The sequence below is a fragment of the Argiope bruennichi genome, chromosome X1 (assembly GCF_947563725.1).
Source record: "Argiope bruennichi chromosome X1, qqArgBrue1.1, whole genome shotgun sequence".
NCBI classification, from domain to species: domain Eukaryota; kingdom Metazoa; phylum Arthropoda; class Arachnida; order Araneae; family Araneidae; genus Argiope; species Argiope bruennichi.
This window is the reverse complement of record NC_079162.1, coordinates 134668521-134694512: the sequence shown is the minus strand read 5'-3', so window position 1 is coordinate 134694512 and position 25992 is coordinate 134668521. Positions and strand designations below refer to the sequence as shown.

At 31.2% G+C, this 25992-nt stretch overlaps 1 protein-coding gene across 3 annotated transcripts in view; it reads right to left on the bottom strand.

Annotated features, from left to right (window-relative positions):
- The window catches only part of LOC129958648 (transient-receptor-potential-like protein), a 311546-nt gene that overhangs the window by 136911 nt on the left and 148643 nt on the right, over positions 1-25992 (bottom strand). The gene's annotated exons all lie outside the window — the stretch shown is intronic.

Below are 25992 nucleotides of genomic sequence, written 5' to 3'. Positions count from 1 at the left end.
TAATTGACTGCGCACCTTTCTATTTATTTTATCTACGGCTTAAAGTTGTCACTAACGAAAACGATAAATGAAGTTTCAGACTTGCATATACAACATTACCATTAAAAACATTTACATAAAATCTAAATACTTTCCCCTAACCGAAAGTTACCGATTAAGCGCATTATTAAAATTAGATTTCAGAATGTGAAAAATTGACCGAAGCTGAGATTTTTTGATCTTAATATTTTCACTGCTATGACAGTTGTATTTATGTTAATTTTTTAATTACAAGTCCCTGTAAAATGTATGCTATTCACATGGTTATTTTTTGTTTTTCAAGACAAAGCATTGAAGTTTTACAAAAAAATATTTCTTCATAATACAGTAGTTGGTGAGTTAATATAGAATTGACAAGTAAAGAATATCGCAATAATCTTCAGTCATAAAAGAAAGAATCATCAGTATGTTTTATAAATTTATATTTATAAAAATTTGAGTGATTAAATAGTTATATTTTTTTATCAGCCATTTAATTTTTTGTATTTTTTACTTAAAAAAAATTTATATAATTCTAAATTTGAAGCAAAATCTGTAATTTCTATAATGTCAAATGTACAATGTATGATATATAACAGAAACATGATTTCTAATTCGTAATGGCAAAAAGCCTTTTTAAGTAAATAATATATATGTACATCAGGTTTAAAAATTTTACAAATACTTAAGTTACATGAATCTTTTACCAATAACTCAAATATCTGTCAATGGATTTAGCTGTTTTTTTTATCTTTAATTATAAGAAAAATGAATGCGAGTTTGTGTTTGTGCATGTGTTTTGGTAAGCTACAGATCAAACCGTTTTACCTAGAGCTATCAAATTTGGTATCTACATATTTTGGAGGGAGGGAATGAGCACCTTACAGGATTTTTTAAAAAATTTAAAAGCAGATTTAAAGCAGATTTAAGAGCAAAGAGGGTCTTAGAAGCAGTATAAGTTAATTTTGAGGCAAAGAACTACATGGATCTTAACACTATAATCAGAATTGCGATTTATTTTATGATTATATTATTTTAATTATGAATTATTATTTATATTATGAAATTTATTATTATTTTAATTAATTATTTATTTTATGAAAATAAAAATTATGATTTCTCGAAAGGCTCGAAAAACCGCCAGCGGCAGAAGTCCTACCGGCGCTTAACAAAAGAATTCCGATCAGACGTTGTAGTGCTAATAATTGGCATCTGCAACAGTCAATCAACCATCTCTCATAACTAACTGAAGTAAATAAGAGCTTGAGTGGATCATTGTAACAGAGATAAAAAGGAGTGAAAAAATCCTTCCATGCACAAACAATAGAAAAAATTATAGTACAGTGCAGAAACACATTTGGGATTTCCAAAGCGAAAGGGATTCTTCATTCAAGATTGCTAGACAAACATGTCTTCCACAGTTGGAAACGAAACATCACATCTGCAACTACAACAGTCAGTCCAGGAATAAAGGTGAAAAATACTTTACTTTGCATAAAGAAAAAACCTATAATAGTTTTAAACATTGCTTGATATTTTAATCTTTTTTAGTAAGTTCTTATTAATTTAAAATTTTATTTAGTTTTATTTCTCCTATTCCAAAAATAAGCGTCATTTCATAAAATAAAAGATAAGATTATGCATAAAAGATTTTGAGCATATTTCAGTTTTAAAAGTGTTTTTATTTGCATGGTTACAACAAATTTCGTAATTGAAAAGGGGATTAGAAGCAAACGACGCAGTGAACAATAAACCTGTATTTTAAGAACTGTTCATTTGGGATACTTAAATTATATGCGAGACAGTTAATTAGCATTCTAAACTTTACATTTTTATACTTGAAAACAAAGATCTATTTCTAGTTATTTTCTTAAATTAAAAATCTACATTTTTGGATTAAAAAAAATTCAAACTTGAGAACTATTCGAAAAGACATAAATATTTTTTCCATTTGACTAAAATTTTTTTGAACGAGTTGCCATAGTGGCAACTTTTTTCTGGAATTAAAATTTTTAATTAAAAAAAAAAGAAAGAAAGAAAGAAAGAAAAGTAATTCGCGATGCACCCTAATGCCGAAGCATTCTAAAAAATGCCAGATTTTCATCTTTGCTAGTAACGTTTACGAAAAAAGCTCTTTACTTTTCTAATGTGATGAATTGAGAAGATGTATCTTCTCCTACATTTTATTTTTCTTCTTTATTCTTGTACGCGAAACTTATAAAAAGACACACACTATAAATTTTAAATTAAAATAAATTAAAATCTTTTATTATTATGCAAAATTTTCTTATAAATAATAGATTCATTTCAAGAATCTCAATTCGACAAGGGCATAATAAATAAATTGGGAAAGTGAAATAAAATGTCTTAAGAGTTGAGAAGGAACACTTTATTCATAGTTCGAATTGGTATGAAAATCCATTCATAACAAAGAGCGAAGAGAAAAAAACCCCTCTTATAAAGATTTATAAAGATACTATTTCATTTGTTCATGAATCTTTTTCCAGTTGAACAGATTCCAGATACAAGTGATGCGGGGAAGAATTAGCATCTTGGTTTTCTGCTGCTCTTGGACGAATTTTCTATTTTACTTATTAACAGCTACACAAATCTTCGATATTTTAATTTAACTTTTGGTGAAAAGTATTCCGTGTTTTTACTTTTCAACATTATATATAAAAAGGAATGTAAAAAACATGAATTATTTTTTCAATTAGTATTATGTTTTTAGATTGATATTCTTTCTGTAAGCAGCATGATATAAAAAAAATTATGCATAGTGCTCAGCACTCGAGGATCGTTGGACTTACCAAATATAGAACAAACATACTATTTTGGAGGGTGGCAATGACCAAACCTCAGAGTGATTTTTTTGAAAACACAATTAGAATTTTAATTAAATAAAACGTTAAAAATTTTATTCAGTGTTTTTTTCCATTTTTTCCATCATTTCTTTTTAAAGAGTGCTATTAGTAAAAACTGTGAGCTTTTTTCGCAATTTTGTGATATCGGTAGTTATTGTCTAACTTCAGAAATAAAAAAACTCTTGATTTTTTTTAAAAGTTCGATAATTAAAAAAAACTTCCTGTCTTTCCTGTAATATAACTGAATGCATTCATTGAGTTTTTGCAAATTGCATGATGTAAAAATAATTACACAGGAAGCTGCAATTGACGAAGAAAGACCATAGACATTATTACATTTCGGACTAGAGGTTCGAATTTCTTTTGTTTTGTTATTAGTTAAAGATACTTTTAAAATCCTTAATATTATGCTTTTATTTCTGTAGCTGTGCATTTTAATTTATCAACTGGAGTAGCAATGAATTTGTTGTTAAATTATTTATGTTGTTACCATAAATAATTTATTTTCGCTCAAATTGAATATTTCTAAACAAATTCTAGAAAAGACTAATAAACATTTTTTTTTTCCAAAATGGATTGCATTGATGTCTTGAAACAGCCGCTTGAAGGAACTTAATAGAGTTTGTAATAAGAAACAAAAGGGATGGAAGTAATAGGAAATCTGCTTTCGACGTAGAAACCAATTTTATTTGATGATTTATTAGATCAGAAAGCTATCCTACCAAAAATAACTGCAGTTCAATGACCGGAAGCGAAAATTCGTCCTTAGGCTACTGAAAATTAATTCCTAATCTTGAACAGAGATTAAATGCCGCCGGAACCTCATTATTATCTGAATCTTAAATTCATCTTGAGAGGAAGATGCCTTTTTCAAAATAATTTCAACCCAGCACTCAATTCATAGATTCATTATCACAGCTTCAAAGCAAAAAAGAGAATTTAGCCCTTCAAAATAAAACTTTGACTATGATTTCAAATTTGTTAAAGCACGCTAAAATAGATTTCTAATAAACTAAGAAGATAGAAATAGCTCTTTTAATCGAATCTCAGTGATTTTTTTCTGCCATGGTAATTCTTAAGCTATTAGCTCAGTAAGTCTTCTTACTACAACAAACGTTACGGATATAAACTAGTATAACGTTAACTTATGTTAATTTATAACCTTTTATTCTGAAAAAAGTGAAAGAAAAACGTTGACTACGCAATGTCATTTGGAAATAAATTCCCAGTTTAAATTCGACATTTTTTCCAGCTCTTCCATTCTTTGCTGAACGCAATTTAAAAAATGAGGTTTCCATTCAAAACAAGGAACTGATTTTGGTTTTTAAAAAAATGAGAAACGCTGAAGAGCTAGCTCTCCGCTCTAAAAAATACTTTGCGATTTTCTTTATTTATTTCAAGCAGTCGTGTAATTATTTCGATCCAAACTATAAAATTATGAATTGGGTTAAAATTTTAAGATCTGGGTATTCATGCTAAATGAAAAGTAAACCATAAATCTCAAAATTAATTACCGTCATTAGCCTCGAATAGTAGAATATTTTTTCTACTTTAATTTTTTAAGCTTCGCATATAGCTAGGAAACATTTCTCAGCTTTTTGTGCCAGGAAGGCTAGCGATGCAACATTTCAATAACTTTTCAAGTTAGGAGATTAAGTATTTTGCAGACTGAGCTGATGGAGAAAGTTACGCGTTTTCTAACTTTGTTTCATATTTGTATAGCTTTGAGATCCAACTGCTGATGGCAGCAGAAACTCCAATAGAGGTGGCTTTTAAAATAGCTAAAAATAAGGTGTTACAATAGAATTGAATGAATGAATGTCATTTTTAAGCCTTAAGTTATGAATGACAAATGGAATATTGTTGAAGGTATTGCTGAAAAGTATTGTTTTATGAAACACATTTATTTTGTTTCTCTTTATAAAATCAAATACTGAAGTAAATAGAAAAAAAAAGCTCTTCTTTCAGGTTCATTGAGATACACAGTTATGAAATAAAAGGAAATCAAATATTTGACTTAGTGTAGCAGATAATGGAGTAGAACCAGCGTCTCGGCTTTGATTCTTTGTGGAAGCTAATGAATTTGATTTCGCAACAAAGCTTAAATATACTGATTCAAATAAAACTAGAAGCATCAATCTTTTTATCTAGAATGGCAAAGAGTAGCTATCATTATTCTTCAGGAGGAGACCTTTTTCATATTATTCAGGGAATTGGCAATAAGTGCTAGAAATATTCAGACGGATTTACGTTCTTTTAAAATGATTGCTAAAATGTCGTAATAGAAACATTTTGTGCGTTATTTACCGAAAATTAGAAAATCACAAAAATAATTAGTTCTCAAAAATGGAAGAATGAATAACCAAAACACTCACTATTTTTAAAGTCGGAGTATTTTAAGAATCTTGCCTCAGTGGAAAATAGCATTGCTATAATAAATTCCGAATGATCCTTTCAACTCATAATCCTCACACTCATTATTTGTCAATTCAAAAAGAATTTATTGAAGAATCTTTGCTTCGTGAAACACAAAAATAAACGACGCTAGAAAGAGAAATGAAAAAAAAAAATCTTCAAACTGCTTATAAAATTTCCTTACCTTTTTGCTTATTGAAAAGATGAGCTCGATAAATGTTCCAGGTGTCCTCTCGAATCGAGGTTGAACAACGCATTGCCGAGCCTTTAGAGACGGATAGATATTATGAATTGAAAAATATTCGAAATGATATAAAGAACCGTATTTTACTTGAGTTCAATCCATCAATGCTGCATAAAACACGAAGTTTAAATTTGCATCAAGACCAGCTCTATTAATCATTGTTAATGAAATATCTTTGACACGCAGACTGATAGGATTCAAAATTTAAAAAGATTCCAAATATTAGATGATAAACATGAAAACCAAATTTTATCTATCTAGTTGTTTGCGTTTTGTAGTTATTGAGTTCACTTTGACTCGGAGAACTAGACAGACAAATTTCTTCCAAATAGATGTCACCCTAAATTTTATAGAAATCTACAAATTTCGTCATCAATCCATATACCAAAATGTATCAAAGCGTTTACGAATGATTGAATTCACAGACAGACATAATGTCAAGAACATGTTTTTCGGACGGTAATGTTGAATAGCCATCAAGTCTAAAACGTCGATATTCTCCAAATCGAATTTTTTGATGATAATAATAATTCATTTGTATTTCGTATTCGAAAAAGTGAAAAGAATAAACTTTTAACAAGAAAGAGCAAAACCACCAGGAAAAGGAAACAAAAGGAAGTAGTAAGAAATTTTGTCAGAATGCACGATATTATAAGAATCCTTCCGAAACAATACATGGTTTTATGTAGTCACAGAAAAATGGATACAGCGCTAACAGAAGCAACTTTTTAGAATGGATTCATTTCATTGCAAGGTACGATCCTGTACTTCGTAAGCATCTTGTAAGATCTAAAATATGTATCAAAATTTCAGTCCCTAATATGTCACCAGAAATTCAAAATGAATTTATTGCAACGTTGGAAAGATAAGTTCGCCAACATATTAAAGTAAAAAATGCCAAATACTATTCTGTTGTATTCGATATACCATCAGACGTCAGTCGAATTCATGCCACTTTGTTTTTTTGCTTTCTACAACACTCCTATTTCGGTACACACCAATTTCACGCACTCTTCAGACAGAAAGAGTAGTTCAAATATTTGTTCATGATTCAGATAGATAAATATGACCCGTTTCGAATACGAGGGATGTATCGGGATGTCTCGGAATTTTGAGGTATAATCAGATGTTGAACCGACACATTCTTTTCGAATTTTTCCAAATATTAGCGGAATATCATAAGACCCTCTAAAAATGCGACATGCTTCATGACAATTCTTTTATAGTTTGTAGGGGAAATTATAGTTATAGAAGGATTTCATGTTGGCATCCCTCTGGACTCAAAACTGATCTTGATGAAGTTATTTGGAAGATACTTTGAACGAAAATCCATATTCTTGAATCTGTGATATGAAAAAATGAAGAAAAAAGGCACTTTCTTTCGGCTTTCTCTAATAAGCAATTTTATTTTTAAAAAAGACTCGAATTATTTAAAGTGAAAGAGTCAGTTTTAAGGTAGTGAATTCAGATCATTTGGAATTCACCTGCCGAGTGGGAGGAACTGTAACAAGTGAACACAGAATTCATGTGTTTTTTTCATACATAATTTCTTTCTGCCTATTATTATTCCAAATAATTTTTCTATAATTTTTCAAAGTAGAAAATCTTTGTAAACGGTTTCATTTTATTGTCATTTCTTATATGTTTGTAAATTCTGTGCATAGTTATTTTTTTTCTGTAAGTATTTTGGTATTCAATAAAATTCCCGTAACATGCCCATCAAACTGTTCAGTGACCATAATAGTTACGGATACGACATTCTGTTCTGTAACTACAATAGGAGGTATTATTGGGGAAGTGCGTGCATATTTATGGAAATGGAGCACGTACCAGTACTTTTTTAGCTCTCTGTGGTTGTGGTTTCAAATAAGGTGTTTCAATAGTGCTCAATCTGAGAGGAAGAATCAGAAAAAAAAAAACTAGCCCGATTTTTCAATCTGTAGCATATCTTATCTTAGGAAAAAGTAGGCAGTTAACAAAGGATAAGGAGGTGAAATAAGGCCATGGAAAAAGTTATTTTTGAAACCAAAATAGCGGAAGATATATTTTGTTTTTACAAATATAAAATGTATCCTTCAGAGTTAAAAATGAATAAATGCACTGAATATATTAAACATTAATTATAAAGGACTATGTGCAAACGAATGTCAGTAAAATCAAAATTCCTTTAAACCAGTAAATGCATAATCAATAATATTTAAAATATCATGTTGCATTTGAAATTAAACTGTATAATCTAAATGAAGAATACTTAATGCGCATACCATGAAAGTAACAAAATATTCCTTACAACTACATATTAGAAGAATGAATAAAAATCCTCCACATTGTTAAAAGGAGGGAAGGTTTCTGTGCATTTGTGGAATTATGTCCATCAAATGAAAGTTTTTATTGTATCACAAACATATCTGAAGCCAATTGTTTAAAATTTCGAATTTCGACAAAAGCCATTAAAATACAGAAAATGAAATTTATATGGAAAGAAATGAAATTTTAATGGAACTAAAAGATTACAAAACACTTAGGAAAAATAGGGGAGAGTACAGTTCTTTTGACCGGTTTTCGGTATTCATTTTTATTGGTTTCAATTTTTTAAAGTTTTCTTTACTGTTGTGAATTTTGACCTTAACTCTACTTCATTTTGCATTTATAATATATTTCAAAGCCCAAAAATTTCAATTTTAACATTTTTGATTCTATTCTTTAGAAATCCATAGATTCTGGTCAAAGAAGTAACGCCTCTGACTGAGAGATGTTTCCCTGGACCTACTATGAGAATAAAGAAAGCCGGGAAAATGTCTTATAATACAATAATAATTATATTATTCGTTCTTTCTAAAAAACAGTTTGTTATTTTAAAATCTATACATTCTTCTACTATTTAATGAATGATTCCAATCTTTAGTTTATCTTTTTCAGAAGCAGAAAGACCCTCAGTGTTTTTGTGAATTTCATGCCTACGAAGGATACACGTCCATTTTTGATGAACCTCCTCGAGTCGGAAAGACAAAGTACTAGAAATATGCTGTGAACTGAAATAGGCTTCGGGTTCAATGGATGAAATTTGCTATGGTTCTTTACAACATACTATGAAGGACTCGGATCGGACCACATAATATTTGAAATAGATTTTTGAACGAAATCGATTCGCAGAAATGTTTTTGATTTTGTGCCATTGAGGAAAACGCTTTAAGCGAAATGCGGGACTGTGTATTTCTATCAAATGTTGAGCGCAATACTTTCACAGGAAATGTGTGAGGACGATCACTTCCAAACGCAAAAAGGGTGCCCATTGTCAATTCTATCAGATTTGAAACGACATCCATCAAGATGCTTGGTTCGGCGTGAATTTGATAGTTTCAAAACGCAACGACTTAGATAAATGAATTTTTTTTATTCATTTCAAATTTTATTTCTATTTCATTAATATCTTATTAATACTGTTTGTATTAATAAATATATAATTTTTATAAATCCAATGCTTTCTATTTTTTGTTTACGAAAGGTTAGTAACAATTTTTACTTTTCCGTTGCAAAGAGATAGTTGCAATCGTCAAAAAAGGCGACTTTGAGATTTTGATGAATCAGTATGTTTCGGTCACTTTCTTGAATACAAAATATAAATAAAGCTACATATGTAAACAAGATCATTCAGAAACGTTACATGGTACAAGGATTCAATTCTGTATAAGTCTATAAACAAAAATTTTTTTAAAGGAGGTTCATCAATATGTTTGTCCTTGAGCGTGCACGTGAGCACTCCAAAACACTGTGAGCTAGATAGATGAAACTCAGCATACGGCTTTATTACTAAAATTCTATATCTATATACAAATTTTGGATTAAACCGTTGAAACGATTGACTGTCTACCATTCTATCTGTTCTTTCATTTATGAATACGATAACTTTCGACAAGCTAGATCAGAATATAAAGCTCATATACTAGAATTTTAGTATATGAGCTTTATTTTAGAATTGTAAATATGTCTCTAATTGTCCATCCATTGAACAGACTATTCGTGCACATATGAACAAAAATATAATAAGCATAATAAATGGATCTTGAAGTATCGCTTTGGCAACAAAGCTATATATTTTGGACCCAATAGGATGGTGGAAAAAGTCCAAATGCTTACTCAACTCTCTTCACGATATGAGCATGACGTGTCGGATTGTGTAAGTATTCGACAGATTCGAAGGGAGAAAGTTCCAGCTATTTTTCACAGATAATGAATTTCAGTTCTTTAAAATGATCTTTTGTAGCATTACTGGATCTCGAGCTGACGAGCCGTCACTGCTAAAATTGTAATTCAGTAATAAATTTTATTTTCAAACAGTCAATAAAAATGCGACCAAAATGCAAGCTCGGTTTTTTTTAACTGTATTACGAATTACATAAAGTTCACTTGCGAATATGAAAATAAAAATTTGAGAACACTTGGCTTTGTTCACAATTTTTATGCGTGAGGGAGTGTAACACCTTTATTATGCAAGAAAGCTTTGGGAAAGTACTCCCACTAGTTAGTTTTTTATTGACAATGGGACGCACTGCTGAAGTAGTAGCAGAAAATATCAAACTCCCCCTACTTACGTTAATACTTATTTTGCGATGCTTTTTTAAGGTGAAATACCACCGTATAGGGTAAATATTCTTAATTTGACTTTTATTAAATAATCTAAAGATTAAACTGATTAGAAATAAGCTATTGCATGATTTCGTATATCAAATTATAGATTGAAGAATGTTTAAAGTTCAAAAATATTTGAATTCTTCATAACTTCAATAATAAACCTCCAATTCACCTGAGGAAAGTCAAGGGGAAAATGTATTTCGGGCTCCTAAAGCATATTTACTTATCCACCATTATAATGGTCTTTCAGATTGGAATGGTAGTTGGAATGGTCTTTCAGAAATATTCAAATCCCTTGTAATAGGTAATACGATCAAAGTCAAATACAGATGGCACACAAAAATTGTCGACTACCTCACAATTCGGAAAAATCATTTTGATTAAAGTATTCCTATTTCTCCCAAATAAGAAATATTCTATTTCTGATTTGTTCAAAGGAAGAATACATCATAAATACAAAATAATATCAAAAATACAACAGAACACTGTTTTACATCTAGACATAATTGTTTACACTAGACTAATTTTTGATCAAGAATAAAAATACTTGAATTTGCACAAAATAATTTACTAGTCTATCTATAGTATACATATATTAATTTTATATCTTAATAATATCAAAGTACATTTATTAGGCAAAAAATAGTTTTCTCAATCCTTATTTTCCGGTGATGAAATCAGATAAATACTTTTATTTTTCCCAAGAAGCATTTTTTGCAAACAGCAACAAGGTAAATTAAACAATTGGTGGGTTATCTTTGCACTAAACACCCCAACTTCAAAATTTTGTCACCAATTGCTACAAAGATAAAGGATGCAATTGGTTAAAGGAACAACTCCCTTGTCAAATACTTAAATACTTTTTACTAAAGAAGAGTAGAGGCTTTATTTCAGACTATTTAAATTTTTACTAAAAACTAAAAGTAGAAAGATACACACACACACACAAATTATATATATATATATATATATATATGTGTGTGTGTGTGTGTGTGTATGTATGTATTTCACACATTTCTTCGAAGGATTCTCGGTAATTTTGTAAATGAATGATTATGATAGCCTTTTGATTTCATCTTATAAATGTTCTTTGTAAAATTCTTTTTCTTTCCGTAATTGCTTCGAAAACTTGGGTAACTATAGCTATGACACTTTCTCCTCTAAAATGTTAGAGCAATGTCATTTTTGATTTTTAATGTTCTAAATAACTGATAATTTTTCAAGATAAATAAGGAAGATTAGAGGCGACGCCAAGGAAAGCGTTACAAACGCAAGAGGCAAATTGCCAAAACTCCTTCGGATTTACGAAATGTACTTTTATTTTGCTTAACTTTCTCGAAAAATGTCACGTAACGAACAAAGGAAACGAAAATGGGACAAAATGACAAGTACCATGCAATGAAAATATGTCTGGCTATTTTCAAAGGGCTCTTCTAGATTCAAATAGCTTTGAGAAGAATGGAAATGAAATACATCAGTAGAGAATTGAACTGGAAATTTGGCAAGTATTTTTCAAATTTGAAACTTCAGGTGTCTAAAAGCAATTATTATCTATTAATATTCACTAAAAAAAGAGATGTAAATTATTGATTGATAAATATCCATAACTGAAGAATATTCTATTTGATTTGATTTTGAATAATCAATTCAAATGGCAAGTTATTAAATTTGTCATATCATGTATTTTTTTACTACTATTTAGTTCAAAACGTTTTCTTTCATTTTTAATCGCAGCATGACAAATTTTTTAATGAGTCATGAGTAGTTAGCGAATACGGAATTTTATTTTTCAAATACAGACAAAAAAAGATAACCTTGCTGTTCTGTTATGGCCTATTTGACCTGAGACATTGTTCAACTGCATATAAAAAATGAGGGTATCAATATATTTAACTTTGCAAGTGATGATATAATGTTATTACTCTGAAAAGTATTTTCTTTTATTTATAGATTTAAAAAAATCAAATTGTATCAATTATACGATACTGTTATCTTTAAACAGTATTTAAGAATTTGCAAAGTAAATTATTGATTCAACAAAAAAAAAATCAGTTCATATTAGGTGTTCGTTTTAATAATAAATCAGTTCTTCAAGGTAGAAGGCAAAGAAATTAACCTGCTCCTCTTCGGGAAAGTTTGGAAAAATGTCCGGAAATTCAGTTATTGCATTAATACACTATCTACCAATAAGCAATTGGACACCTGGGATAAAAGAGATAAACGAAATTTATTCATATTCAGTAGTTGGTAGAGTCTCTAGCCGGAGGCTTAAGGCTGTAATTGCCTCCCGAGTCAATTATAACCTTAAACCTCCGGGAATTCTTTTCACAAGTGTTTGGACGATGGACAATGGTATTTTCTTCCAATCAGCTTGGAGAAGACGTGTAAGTTCTTTCACCAATTTTGGACGGTTGCTGCAACCCTTAATTTTGGTGATCCAACACGTCTCAGAGGTTTTCTATAGGATTCAAGTATGGATTATGGGCAGACCAGTCCAGTCGGTTCACTCCATTATCATCAAACCAATCCGTTGTGGACCTCGCAACTTGACAAGTGGCTCTGTCATCCTAGAAATAACAATGATCCAACCGTAAAATTGCCACAGGGCAGTAAGCCCATTGTTGTCTAAAATAATGCAGTAGGAGTCAGCGTTGAGCTTACCATGAATTTGGATTATGGGTTACAGTCTATACCACAAGAAACATCCACATACCATATTCCCACCTCCGCCAAACTTTACTGTAGGCACAATGATTTCTGGCAGGAGGTGTTTTCCATACATATGCCAAATCCAGACTCTGCCATACGACTTGTAGAGATGGAACCCTGATTCAACACTTCAAAGAATTCCACTCGTCTATGATTCAATTTCGACGTGCCATGCACCACCTCAACTGAGAGGCGCGGCTGCATTTTATAATCAAAGTCTTATTGGGTTGCAACATGACCATGGGAACCAAGCAAATGTGCTTCCTTGCGGTTGATATTTATCGAAACAACAGTCTCAGATGTTTGTTGGAACTCCCAGAATATGTTAGCCATCGGTTAGGGAGGTTTTTCCGAATTTCTTTGGAATATACTCGTCAGTCTCTATATCTTAATTTCGTAAGGGGGAGGCACATTCTGACAATCACCACTCACCATCCACTTATTAATCACAAAATCTACTGTCCATTTGGAATGTTTCTCACTAGATGTCCCTTCAGGATCACCCATTTCCATGATATCCAACAAATATCGAATTCAGATAGCGCTGTATTTCGCAGTATCTTGCATGCGACTAATTCCAATGCTGTTTCCTACACGATATTTTACAGAAGGAGTGACGTCGATCAAGAAAGATATCCTCATTTGCATGGGTGTCGAAATACTTATTGGTAGATAGTGTATGTCTATATGAAAATGCTACAGAAGGGGAACAATAACGTTCATTTTGTGACTTAAGTCTTTTAAAACAATGTATGCCAAATAAGTATCAAAATACAAAATTGAATAGAATGTGATGATGAAACTTCATTTGTTCTAAATGCATAGATTTATTGGATAAGAACCGGTGACGAATTCAGACAAAAATCAAGGCATGCGAGTTGTAAGTGATCTAATATATGAGCTTAGAGAGCACGATATTACATGTGGTAACTTCTTCCAATAAACTGGATCAACTTTTGAAATCAAACATTACTAAACTTGGTATTAAATAAAAAAGCTTCCTAGTCAAATGAAGCAATGATATATATACAAGGCAGTACAACTACTTTGAATTATATTCCAAAAACGTAAGGCATTTTTATGACCATATGCATCAAGGTTAGTCGATTAATAACAGACCTCAATAAAAGCCAAGAACTCAAATGCCAGAGATGAGCTGTGAATATTCCTGCTAATCTTTTGGATACATTGACCGGAGAAAGGAAAACCAATCCCTGGTCAGTTATCTAGTAAGGTTTTTTTCGTTAAATTAGAAATACAGGGTGGTCAAAAAAAAATTCCCTTATATATGAAACCCTAGCGGCCTATCCACTCAACCAATCGAACCACAATTTCAGACATGGTTGTTTGAAGGTATGCGCTGGAGATTGTGATGATTCTAAACAAAGCAGAACTCACGGTTACGGTTACAGAGAGAGAATTTCGAAATTTTCGAATGGCAACGCCCACTTTTTCCTTGCGCAAATTGATCAGCGTATTGAAAAACCACAAATGACGATGGAACGATTAACGTGTGACTAAAATTGCCGGCGTAAAGCATTTGCAAAGAGCATTATAAAGGACTAATGACAATACAGAAAGGAAAGAAAAAAAGCTTTTATTGGAGTGGAAAGTTATAATTACAGGTTTTCAACGTGTTCGCCTTCGCAGGCGACAACGCATTGCATTCGGAAGATTGTGGACAACAATGTCGAACGTAACATGAAAGAAGGAATCTGCATAACTTCACACGTGTTATGACATCTTGCAATTCTGACACATCTCGTGGGCCAGGCGTGTACACCTTAGATTTCAGATAACCCCAGAAGCAGAAATCCATAGAAGTGTGGTCGGGGGATCGCGGTGGCCACGAAACCGCAACGTTATGAGAGATGACTCTATCACCAAAGTGTTGTTGCAGCACTCATCGAATACATTGGGTGACGTGTGGAGGAGCCCCATCTTGCATCCATACAATGTCACTAATGACATTTCGTTGCTACTGTTTAACCCTGTGAATTATGCAAGGTGCGTCAAAGCTCCTCCTCTCTGTGTTGTCATTAGTCCTTTATAATGCTCTTCTTTGTAAATGATTTACGCCGCTAATTTTAGTCACACGCTAATCTTTCCAACACCATTTGTGGTTCTTCAATACGCTGATCAATTTGCGCAAGGAAAAAGTGGGTGTTGCCATTCGAAAATTTCGAAATTCTCTCACTGTAACCGTAACCGTGAGCTCTGCGTTCTTTAGAATCATCACAATCTCCAGCGCATACCTTCAAACAACCATGTCTGAAATTTTGGTTCGATTGGTTGAGCGGATAGGCCGCTAGGGTTTCATATATAGGGGAAGTTTTTTTTGACCCCCCTGTATATACATTGCAATGTCACCAAGTTTATATGGAGAATCCATGAATATAGCTTCATATTTTATTTTTTTCTGTCATGATATTCTATGGTAGGTGAAATGGGGACTAGTTGTAACATATTTGGAAAAAATGTTTCTATTTTAAAAAATTTTTCTATTCTATTTTTTCCCAAAACAAATCAGCTATTACAACTGGCCCCGATCCTAGAGCAAGTTGCAGCAATAAAAATAAATAGATTAAAAAATATTTTTTTGTTAGCATACTTTTATTAACTGAAATAAAAAGTACATCTGCTAATTATTATTATTTGGCATAGTGATGATGAATGATATCAAGTGGTTTATAGAAAAAAATGATAAAATTATTTAAATAATCAACATAAAGCTATTAGCATTCTTTAGTAGAAATGCAAATGAAGCAAATAAATTTGACAGATTTAATACTTAAGTATTTCATTCATTTTCCGTCAGCAGAGTTGATACAGATATATCCACAAGCTAAATGAATTCAAACATTTTCTATTCCTGAATCTGTATTTGAATTAAGAATCTTCTTTTATACTCTTCTTCTCCTTCTTGAATTTTTTTCTTTAATTTTTCCTCTTCCTTTCTCTTCTTGTTTTTGTTTCTTATTAATTATCTGTTCATATTTTCTAACGCTTTATTTTTCTGGTGTGTAAGTTAAGACAGCAGAATTTCTTTTGCGTCTGCCTCTGTTAGACGTTTTCCTAGGTAAAGCTTTAGGGAGAGAACTAACTTTTGAGGGTGGGGGGAGTTGAGCTTTCTGTTTTCGGTGTTTGATGATTCTAGAATCGGTTCAGTAGATATTTCACTAGTGATTTGATTTATATCTGCAGTAACGCTTATATTCATTTCCGGCAATGATTGCAGCAGTTCAGGATTCTCAAGTACCAGAACCAATTCATGACCAATTTGCGATAAAAGCATTTCTTCTGTATTTTCTGCACTAGAATTTGGTTGATCAATGACATAGGATGGCGCAAAACAGGGAATTTGAAAAATGTCGACATTTGAAGAGCACATACCATTTGCTTTGAACCCACTCGTGACGTTGAGAGGGTTTATCGCCAGTGGCAAACAGTCTTGAACTGTGTTTGGGATGTCGTAAACGGGAATGATTTCTCTTGGACTGTTGTTCATCCACGCTGCCTGTTCTCTGTTCAAATAGTTTTAGAATGATCCATAAAGTCCCATATCCAAGGGCTAAAATGAAGGGAGCACTGAGTAGGTACATGATTATATGATTATCCTTGACTTTATTTACAACTGCAATGCTTACATGTGAATATTGAGCAAAAGGACAACCTTCTCCTTTGTAGGGTGTAAATGTTTGATGAAATGGCCCATGAATTTTGAAAATTCCTTTTCAGTCATCCGACCTGAAGAATTACCAGCTCCAGTTAGGCCAAACCCCTTTCAGATTTCCTCTTAAAATCCCTCATACTAAAGCAAAAAAAGAACTAGATAGAATTGTTCAGATTCATTATTTGTTCTGTAATCACTTTTATTTCCTCTATTACTTTTTTCGTTGTGTGATGCATCTATGTATAATACTTTTATTTGGCGTGATTTTATACTATCTGCTAGATATGTATGTGCATGTGTGTCTCCTTTCCACTCTGTCATCTCTTTGTAAATAATAATTATTTTTTCTTTTTTTCTATCTGCAATTGTTTATGAATTATTTTAGCACGAATAAAATAACTGGCATGCACGCAATCAAAACAGCAAGTTTAATTACACAAATCGAAACACGAGTGCCCAAGATTTTGTTACAGTCTCTCCGTTGTATGGTTTCGGATATTTTTATTGATTTATAAACTAATATTTAACTTATTAAAAATTTAAAACTTTATTTTATAACCTGTTTCATAGATAAAATAAATAAGTAAAAACTTTTCACGAGGTTAATTAATTTATTTTAAATTCAAATTTACGAGATAATTTTTTTCTCCTTAATGAACTAAAATGGAGCTCGTGCGCACACTTTTTCTCTGCCCATTTCGGCAGGGACTAACTGTGCTTATTTAGTAGGTCGTTCATACTAATCGTATTTAGCGAAAATTTCGATTAAAAATTTTAAAAACCCCGCCGTAACGAGCGGTTTACAACTTACAATCTGTGGGGAGCACAGCCTGTAAAAGGTCAAATCTTTTTTTGTCTTTTCTTTTTATTTAATTCACAAACATCACAATATTTAACAAAAAGTGCAAAATCTTGAGTAATATGACTGCAATAATATTGCTGAGTAATTAAATTTATCCTTTTTTGAGTGTCTGGATTCCCAAATTGTTCATGAGCACTTTGCACAGGGAAGTAGCTCGTGGAGGGATGTTTCTTCTCCGAAAAAAGATGACACGAAAATAGTTATTTCAGAATGTATCGGAGTGCGTTTGGAATCAACTGTCGGCGGCGGGGCTTGAACAGCGCATGAAGCGAACCGTCATGTCACTATCTCCACTAGGACTGCGGGACGTTGCGGAAAACACATGGCAATTCATTGAGCAATGCATCGCTGTAGAGATGTGCTTTGTTTTGCCTTCCCCATGAAAATTTTATTATTAGTTTTACGGTTTTCTAAGACATATTGCTATCCTGTTGGCTTATTCTATTGTAAAATAGTTTTGCATATGAGCGGCCGAAAAGAAAACAAATTTGGAATTAACTTCAATGTATTTTTGAACGGGAAAGTATGATTTGTACACTTGAATGACTGGTGGAAATCAAGTTCTCCCACATCGGGGCACAAATGGAAAATTCCTCCCTTAATTCTTTTACTAAGAGATTTTTATGAGGATTTCTTTGACACGTGTCGATTCAGATAAGGGAAACTTAAATATCTTTGAAAGAAATACTTGGATGTTAGGGACTTTTATCCTTTCCCTTAGAATGTGGAAATTGCGATGGCCATCCAGTTTTTAGCGCGCGTTAGAAATAATTAAATAAAAAGTGGGGTTTGGTTCAGGTACTAAGAGAAAATTTTAGAATAAAGTTATATGGGCTAATTTAAGATAAAAAAAATTATGATATCAATTAGAATTTAAATTAGATTAAAGATATCATTGCACATGCGTATCTATTGTAAGTCTTTGAGAGTAAAGGTATTTTTGCTTCTTTCACTTTATAATAAATAACTGTCTTATCCCCTCGATGGCCTAATCGCTTAAAGAGTGTCATGGTTGAGGAATTTCGATGCAAATTTAATCCTCAGGCTGTTCTTTTAATTAGTATTATTCAAATATTGGTAGACCGATATGCTTTTCAACATGTTGATCGAATTACTCGCTATTGTTGATTGTCTTGGCTGTTGAAGGTTTTTATCCAAGTAAAAAACATGAGAGAGCTCTTTCTGATAGTCATTCATGAAAGTTAAATACAGACCTAAAATAAGATTTCTACCTAGCCGATTTAAAGTCACTGTGATTAAGAGAAATTATCTAAAGGCATAGCGAGGGTAAGTGTCATCTTAGACATGACATTATTTTTTCGCTTCTATATGATACTTTTTTAAAGTTTCATATGCGTAATGATATTTTGTGCCCACGGTGACCTCAAAGATTGATTCCCGGGTATCTATTCTTTCCTTGCCCTCTTTTTTCCATACCACTAAAGATGTCTCGCTTTCTTGGGTCTTTGACTTACAGACTTCCACTTCAGACTAACTTCAGCATTTTTTTATGGAAAAATTTAAAGCAAATGATTCTTTTTCACAGAAACTTTACTTATGCCATTGTAAGTGAAAACGTCAGAGTTCCCGACATTTTACGGCACACTTCCCGTGTTTGTTGATTTTCTGGACGGGAGGGGGTAAAAACTCTAACTTAGCAATCTGGAAATAGAATAGGGACAGGAGGATTAATATTTTATTGTTTTAATCACTTTATTTAGGGTCCAGTATAAAGATACCAGGTTCCACCGCTTGAAAGGCGAACTTTGGCTGATAGGTGGAAAAAAGTGGAGTGGTATGTTTTTTTAGTTTATCGTGGATTCTTAAAAAGCAATCTTAAAAATGTTAGATATGATAATTGCCTAACATACAAATCAGAATAAAAGGAATATTAGTGTTACATGTTTTACTATAAACGTATGAATGCTAGCTCTTATTAAAGTTAGGATGTTTCCCAAATGAAAGAAAATATTAATAATATTCATCTTCCTTTCGAAAGACTTCGCATATAGTCAAATAAATGGTCTAAATAAAGATTATATACAAAAATCTATATATTCATATGTTTGCATTGATGCACAATTAGCAGCATGCTTTTGTGGCGTAAAAGTTTAGTGAGGCCGTTTCAGCTAAGATTGCGCTCTATTTAATCGATTGCGGTTCAAAATTATAAGGACTATACAAAAATATCTTCTATACATCTTCTTAAAGAAACATTAACTTTACTAGACCAGTATCACACAAACACGGCAAATTTGGTACTATTTTTTTATATACATAAATCGGAGAGCACATTGCAGCACATGAGACTTTGCATTCATTATATATCAAAATTAGATATTAAGTGTATAGTAATTACAGTTAATATATGTGAATAGGCAGTGAAGAAATTTCTGAGAATCATGAGAATCTTCCCCAAGGGTTAGTTCTAATTTACTTATTAGAATTGTATATTTAGTATTGGTAAATAAGGGAATATGAGAAAAATAAGATTAAGATAAATCAAACTGGGAAAATAAGAAAACATCTATGTGTTATTATGAATACAATCGTAAACTATTCAAAATTGATGTCAGTTAGCTTTCTGTTTCTTCCGAGTCATCTGGATCTTCAGCCTTTAACTGAAGCATTTTTCATTAGTATGATCATCATCTCTTATAGTAATTCCTAAAACAGTTTCAGTAAAAGCATTAGTATGTGAATGCCATTTGATTTGCATAAATCTCTGAACATTTTTGATTCCCCCTTTTCTGTAACTGAAATTAGATATACACTCTTGGCCAATTGGTAGGATATGGCTATCAAAAGCAACTATCTCGAGGGTCTTTTGATGCGAGTAACTGGAGCTAGACCATGTTTGGTAGTTTGCCAAATCTAGTACAGGGATGTATGTGATGTAATGGTGAAACTGATACTGTGAATTTGGTGCGGAGATTCATGTTTTGTCTTACTAATCAGTGGATTTATTTTTTCAATAGTGATAATTCCTTCTTTTCTAGTGACAATCAAATGGTTTACATACTCCATAGCTTCTTAATTGAAAATCGCTCATTTTTAAGCTTAGAACTCAATGCATGTCCCCATTTGTTGCAATAGTTCAAGAGGAATAGCTTTTGAAGAGCTGTCACTTCCATCAATTCACCCCTAACGAAGTGTTTCCTTAGGCTTTCAACTGATTTGGTGATTGACATCAGTGGAAATTCAACAAAGCTGGCAATAGTGACTCCTTGACTATAATATTTTTTTTTATGTATGCAACGTATTAGCACAGAATTGCTGAAAAATTCCCAACAATTATTTCGAAATGACACGGTGCAGAAAGAATTCGCCATCAAAAACTGAACATCATATAATAGAAAAATACTTTTAGAACTTTTACTCTTGCTATGTTCTTTGAAGAATGATAATCGATAAGGCTCTAATTTATCCTAATTATAATCCTATAATTTAATGTCTCATTTTTTAAGAGAGCTATCCTGTGGGAAAGCTTTTCCGGATTCATTGGCATTTCTTCATTCCGATTTTCACTTTGGATTTGACTTTTCTGACAGACGACACCTGATTGTCATCTTATATCTGTTACATGCACTGTCTTATTTTGTAGAAATATAAGTCCTTAATCATTATGCCAATGGTATCGAATTATTGTTTCTCAAAATTATAAGCTGAAATTAAAGCATTCAAAGGCGCTATGACTCTATACGAAAATTTTACATAATCCAAAAACCTTTCAAACATTCTTTAGATTTTTAAGTAAATCAGTAAGACAGAACATTTCTGAAACAGAACGTATTATCTAATTAGATTATGAAAAGAACAAAACTGCTGTGGAGTTAATATCCAATTATTATATCTAGTAAATGCAAATTTTCGTATACTGCATTTTCATACATTTTGCTTCTTCGGTTTAAATTGAAAAGTACATACCTCATAATTTAGATCAGTGGTTAATTAAATAGGGCCCTGTCTTAGTTGGAACATTTCCTCTAAATCTTCACAACACACTAGCACTCTGATATTTGGGCACCCACAAAAGTAAATGAAAATAAAAATAAATATTTTTACATTCAATATTTATTTAGATAACTTCTTTATTTGCATATGTCATATATCGAAAGAAAGACGAATGTTATTTTTTTTAATTAAAAAAATATCGCAATTTAGTAAGAACTAAGATTTATACTTTGTAGAAATTATGCAGTATTGGTATTCACTTTACTTGAAGTTTTATGCTGTAAAATTATCATGCTTAATATTTTTAGAACTGCTTGTTTAGCTTTCGAATAATCTATAAAAGACTGAAAAAACGCTTTACTTCACTTCATTCTCTTTCAGCTACCGGCCAAATTTCACCTCTAGCCAGGGAGAAACTTAAGGGTGGTTGGTCATAGTCATACTGGACGCTAATGATTAAAGCAATAAAACACTCAGATATAATTTCTTTTATGATTTAAACTCTCCGGTACTGTCTTATTTCTAAAGTGGATTACTCCCTCCTGGAAAAAACATGAGAAGTAGCATGTCGGAGAACTCGGAGATTTCTATTCAATCATGTAAGTAAAGTTTCTATGAAAAAAAGTTTTAGGACAAAATTTTCTCACAATATAACAAGTTTAAAAGCCGGTTACAGCACACAAATGTTTTCAATCCTGAAAGGAGAAATTTTATACCACTTTTTCCCTTTCTTCTATTTTTTATTCAATTGACAAGATAAGCAAAGCAAAGTTATCATTTCATTAATTGGAATTTGTTACAAAACCACCTTTTGAAAGAAATTTCAGTAAGGCTCATGAACCAGTATGAGCCCCTCAATCGAAATTTCGATTATGTAAAACGAATGACGAGAATGACTTTTTTCATCCAAAGTTTCCTTTTCATTTTCCCTTATATTTCACTACTTAAACGGTGATAGGAAAAAATCTCCGAAGTCAGGAATAACACTTTTTCTCCTGAAATAAGAGTGTGAAGAAGTTTAGAATCCTAATTCATGCAAATCAGATTTATTATTATTTTCTTTTACTTCGAAGACTTGTTTTTGCTTTCACGTATTTCTTGAATAATTTTACTTCAGAATGGTTAAGCTTACTGCACGCTGCTTGACGAATACTGAACTCTCTGTAATTATGTTTTGATTTACAACAAATTTACAAGGCAATTACTTTGAAAAAAAAAAGAAAATTTACAAGCTAATTACTTACTAAAAAGGAAAATTATAAACTGAAAATTGTATAGAAATAAATATCATATTTTGTAACTTTATGACGAAACTAATTAGATACGATAATATTTAAAATAAAACATGCAACATTTTTATTATTTAAATGAAGAATTATTTTTCATCTTAAATTCATTGTTACTAACTTTGAAGAGTAAACCGAGGTAATAAATGTATAAAGTGACATTATTTTAAATATATATCGTTTCGTTAAAACTTAGGGAGAATTTCGAAAGAAATCTCAAGCGTGACCAACAATTTTACTTTCCCAAACTTTGCGCAAACTGTTTTGCATCCAAACATAAATTGTGCCTGAAATGTTCATGTAAGTTGTTTATTCAAACATGAATCCAAAGGCAGATGTTTACATTTGAATGCTTTGACTGTTTCATATTTGTAGGAAGCTTATGAATAAATTTTGCTTTGTTTATGAAACGGAGGTTTTTGATTTAAAACATTGTTTAAATAGGATGTTTTGTTTTTTACAGATGCTATAAGGATCGGGATATTATCATAGACGCTGTGAGAAGAATATAATTTTTAATGACGCAATGATAAAAATAAAGACCTAAATAAAAAGAGGAAAAAACTGGATATTAGACTGCATGATGAAGTAAAATCAAGAAATGAAAATGCAACTGATTTTCTTTCAAATATTTTGTATTTATATGACTGTTCTTTTAACGCATAAATGCTATTTGAGATAAATTCAATCAAAATATTCAAAACTAAAATATAGATATTTGCTTTAAAGTTCGAAAATTCTAGAAAAAAGTGATTATGAATGAAGAAAATGGTTAGAACTATGGAGCTAGGGAAGATGATAGGAAAAACAAATAATCAAGTTATATTAGAATTTCAATATTCTAAGATAGAGTTATTAGCATTAAAAGCAAATATTAAGCTCAAAATAATTTCGAAAGAAATAGATGCTCTATTTTACATTGTATAAGTTTGTGCAAATTTTCGAATAATGTTACAAATAATGGGCAATGATATAATTCAGTTCTATTGCTGCTGATTTCGAAATTCAATGTGTAAAAATTAGCATAATCTCTATTTTATTCACAGATTAAGATATCTTTTCTTTCAAAGATTTGCAGATTGTATTTATTACATTTCAATAAAAAGGTAATGTAAATATTTATCCTGTATCTCTATTTTTCATTGCAGTGCTTAAATATCAGTGCATAAGTTTGGCCATGGCACCATACTACAAACCCATAGGAGAGATTTTCTTCGACATATTTTCTTGCTCTTATATTGTGAAAAATTTCATTAACTTTATTATTTAAAAGAAAGAAAAAGCAAATTTTAAAAATCTAGATTATAGACACTGGATCCTCAGATTTAAATTGCATAAAAATATATACAAAATCAAACAATATATATATGCGTCTACACACACACATTTACTGTGCAATGAATTAAATAAAAAATCTCTTTGTTAGGAGAAAAGTTAACTTTTTTTATATAACAGTATTTATACGGCAATAAATATAAATAATGAAGCCTATTACAAAATCAATTATTTACAGCGCGCGCTCCTCCGGGAAGACATAAGTATTTGCGGAACTCCATTTCCTAATATGAAGTGAGAACACGAAACTTCTGAAATATTTCAATTTTTAATATTCATATCATAATTGTTATTTGCATTTTATCTGAAATTATATCAAGTGACTTTCCTAATAATTTGGCTTTAAAGTAAATCAGCTGCAATTTTTGCAGTGTTCTTGAAGACCTAAAGAACGTGGACTTACTTGAATTTCCTGCAGCACCATCAATTCCCTCAACACCTTTTGATCAAAGGAACAATAAATTGCACGCGAACTGTGCCAGGACACAGCAGGCAAGATCAAAAATTCATTTGAAGAACTGGTGAAGAATAATTAAGGGTCACAGAAAGGAAACCTGCGATTCTCTGGAAACCTTGCAAGTGCTCAGACGGACCTCGCTATTTGGCTTCTGAAGTTGTTAGATGCGCTGCTTTTCAATCCACTCTTGCACTTTTCTAGACAGATTAACAGCCCCTCGTGTTTGATTTAGTGGCGATGTTTTTGCCTTAATAAACGAAAACCTGGTTTTCTTAGTAGGAACCACATGGAGGTGATATATATTTTGATTTTGAAAATTATCAAATCTCATTAAATTGGTAATAAGCTCATCAATCATGAAACATTAGGAAAAGTTAAACCCTTTTTTAAGCAAGCCCAGATTACTAATGAAAAAGGAAAAAGATTGCCAAAATCTCATGGTTTTTTTTTTGTATATATGTGTATGTGTTGCACTTGAGTTTGTTCTGAAAGAAAAAAAGTGTTATGTTGCAAAGGTGCAGACCTCCCAGATGCTTTTAAAAAATTGGGAAAGATTATTATGGTACTTTTTCATTTTTCTAGGATTAATTTATAATTTTTTTTAAATCTTAAATCCTTACTTTATCATTCATGTATTCCTTTAAATTCTGTTTCTACATTCTGAACTTTTTATCAGATATTTAAATGAAAAATAATAAAAAAAATATGAAAATACAGAATTGAAAAAAATATAGGTTATTTTTCCTAAAAAAAGTTTTATACAGTTAATTATTTAATTTATTAAAAAAACTTCTTAAATTTTCAGTTCAGTTTAAAGAAACTCCTCTTCTGTAATTTTTATTGTTTTTTGTTGTTGTTGTTGTTGTGAGAGATAAACAGTTTCCTAAATTACCTCACATTTAGCACATATATACCTTTATCCTCATGACTGAACCATTATTTTATTCAGTAAATATAAATCAAGCAACGAAAACTGGAATATTTGGAAATTACCTTTTCCAATCTCACAAAATTTAATGTCAAGGCAACGATTTATCTTGTACATTTGTAATTTATATTTCATTTGTTCAATGCTTCTTGCAAATAACCTAGAACAGATTTTATAGTTTTTAACAAAATTATATGGGAATTTCAACTTAATTTTCACTTGAATATTGCTTCAAGATTCAATTAGTAAATAAGATTTATATGCTTTGTTATTAATTTCAAATTTCTTTTGCATAAGAAAGTGAAAGTAGTTTCCAAAACAATATCAAAATACTTTAACTTCGTTATTCAGAATCATATTTAATTAATTTATCTACTGATTTTAGTCTTTTTCATTCATTTACTTAATTATTTATTTACTTAATGCAATGCTAATTCCGCAACAGCAGTTACGAAATAATTGGTAAAAAACAATGTATAGGATTTCACTTTAATTCTACAAACATTTTCACATTTCATGCTGCATTTTCATTTTTCATCCTAGAGTTCTTAAGTATTCTATCTAAACTTGGCAAGTAAAAATTGTTTTCTGAGCATTTGTGACAATCTGTTGTTA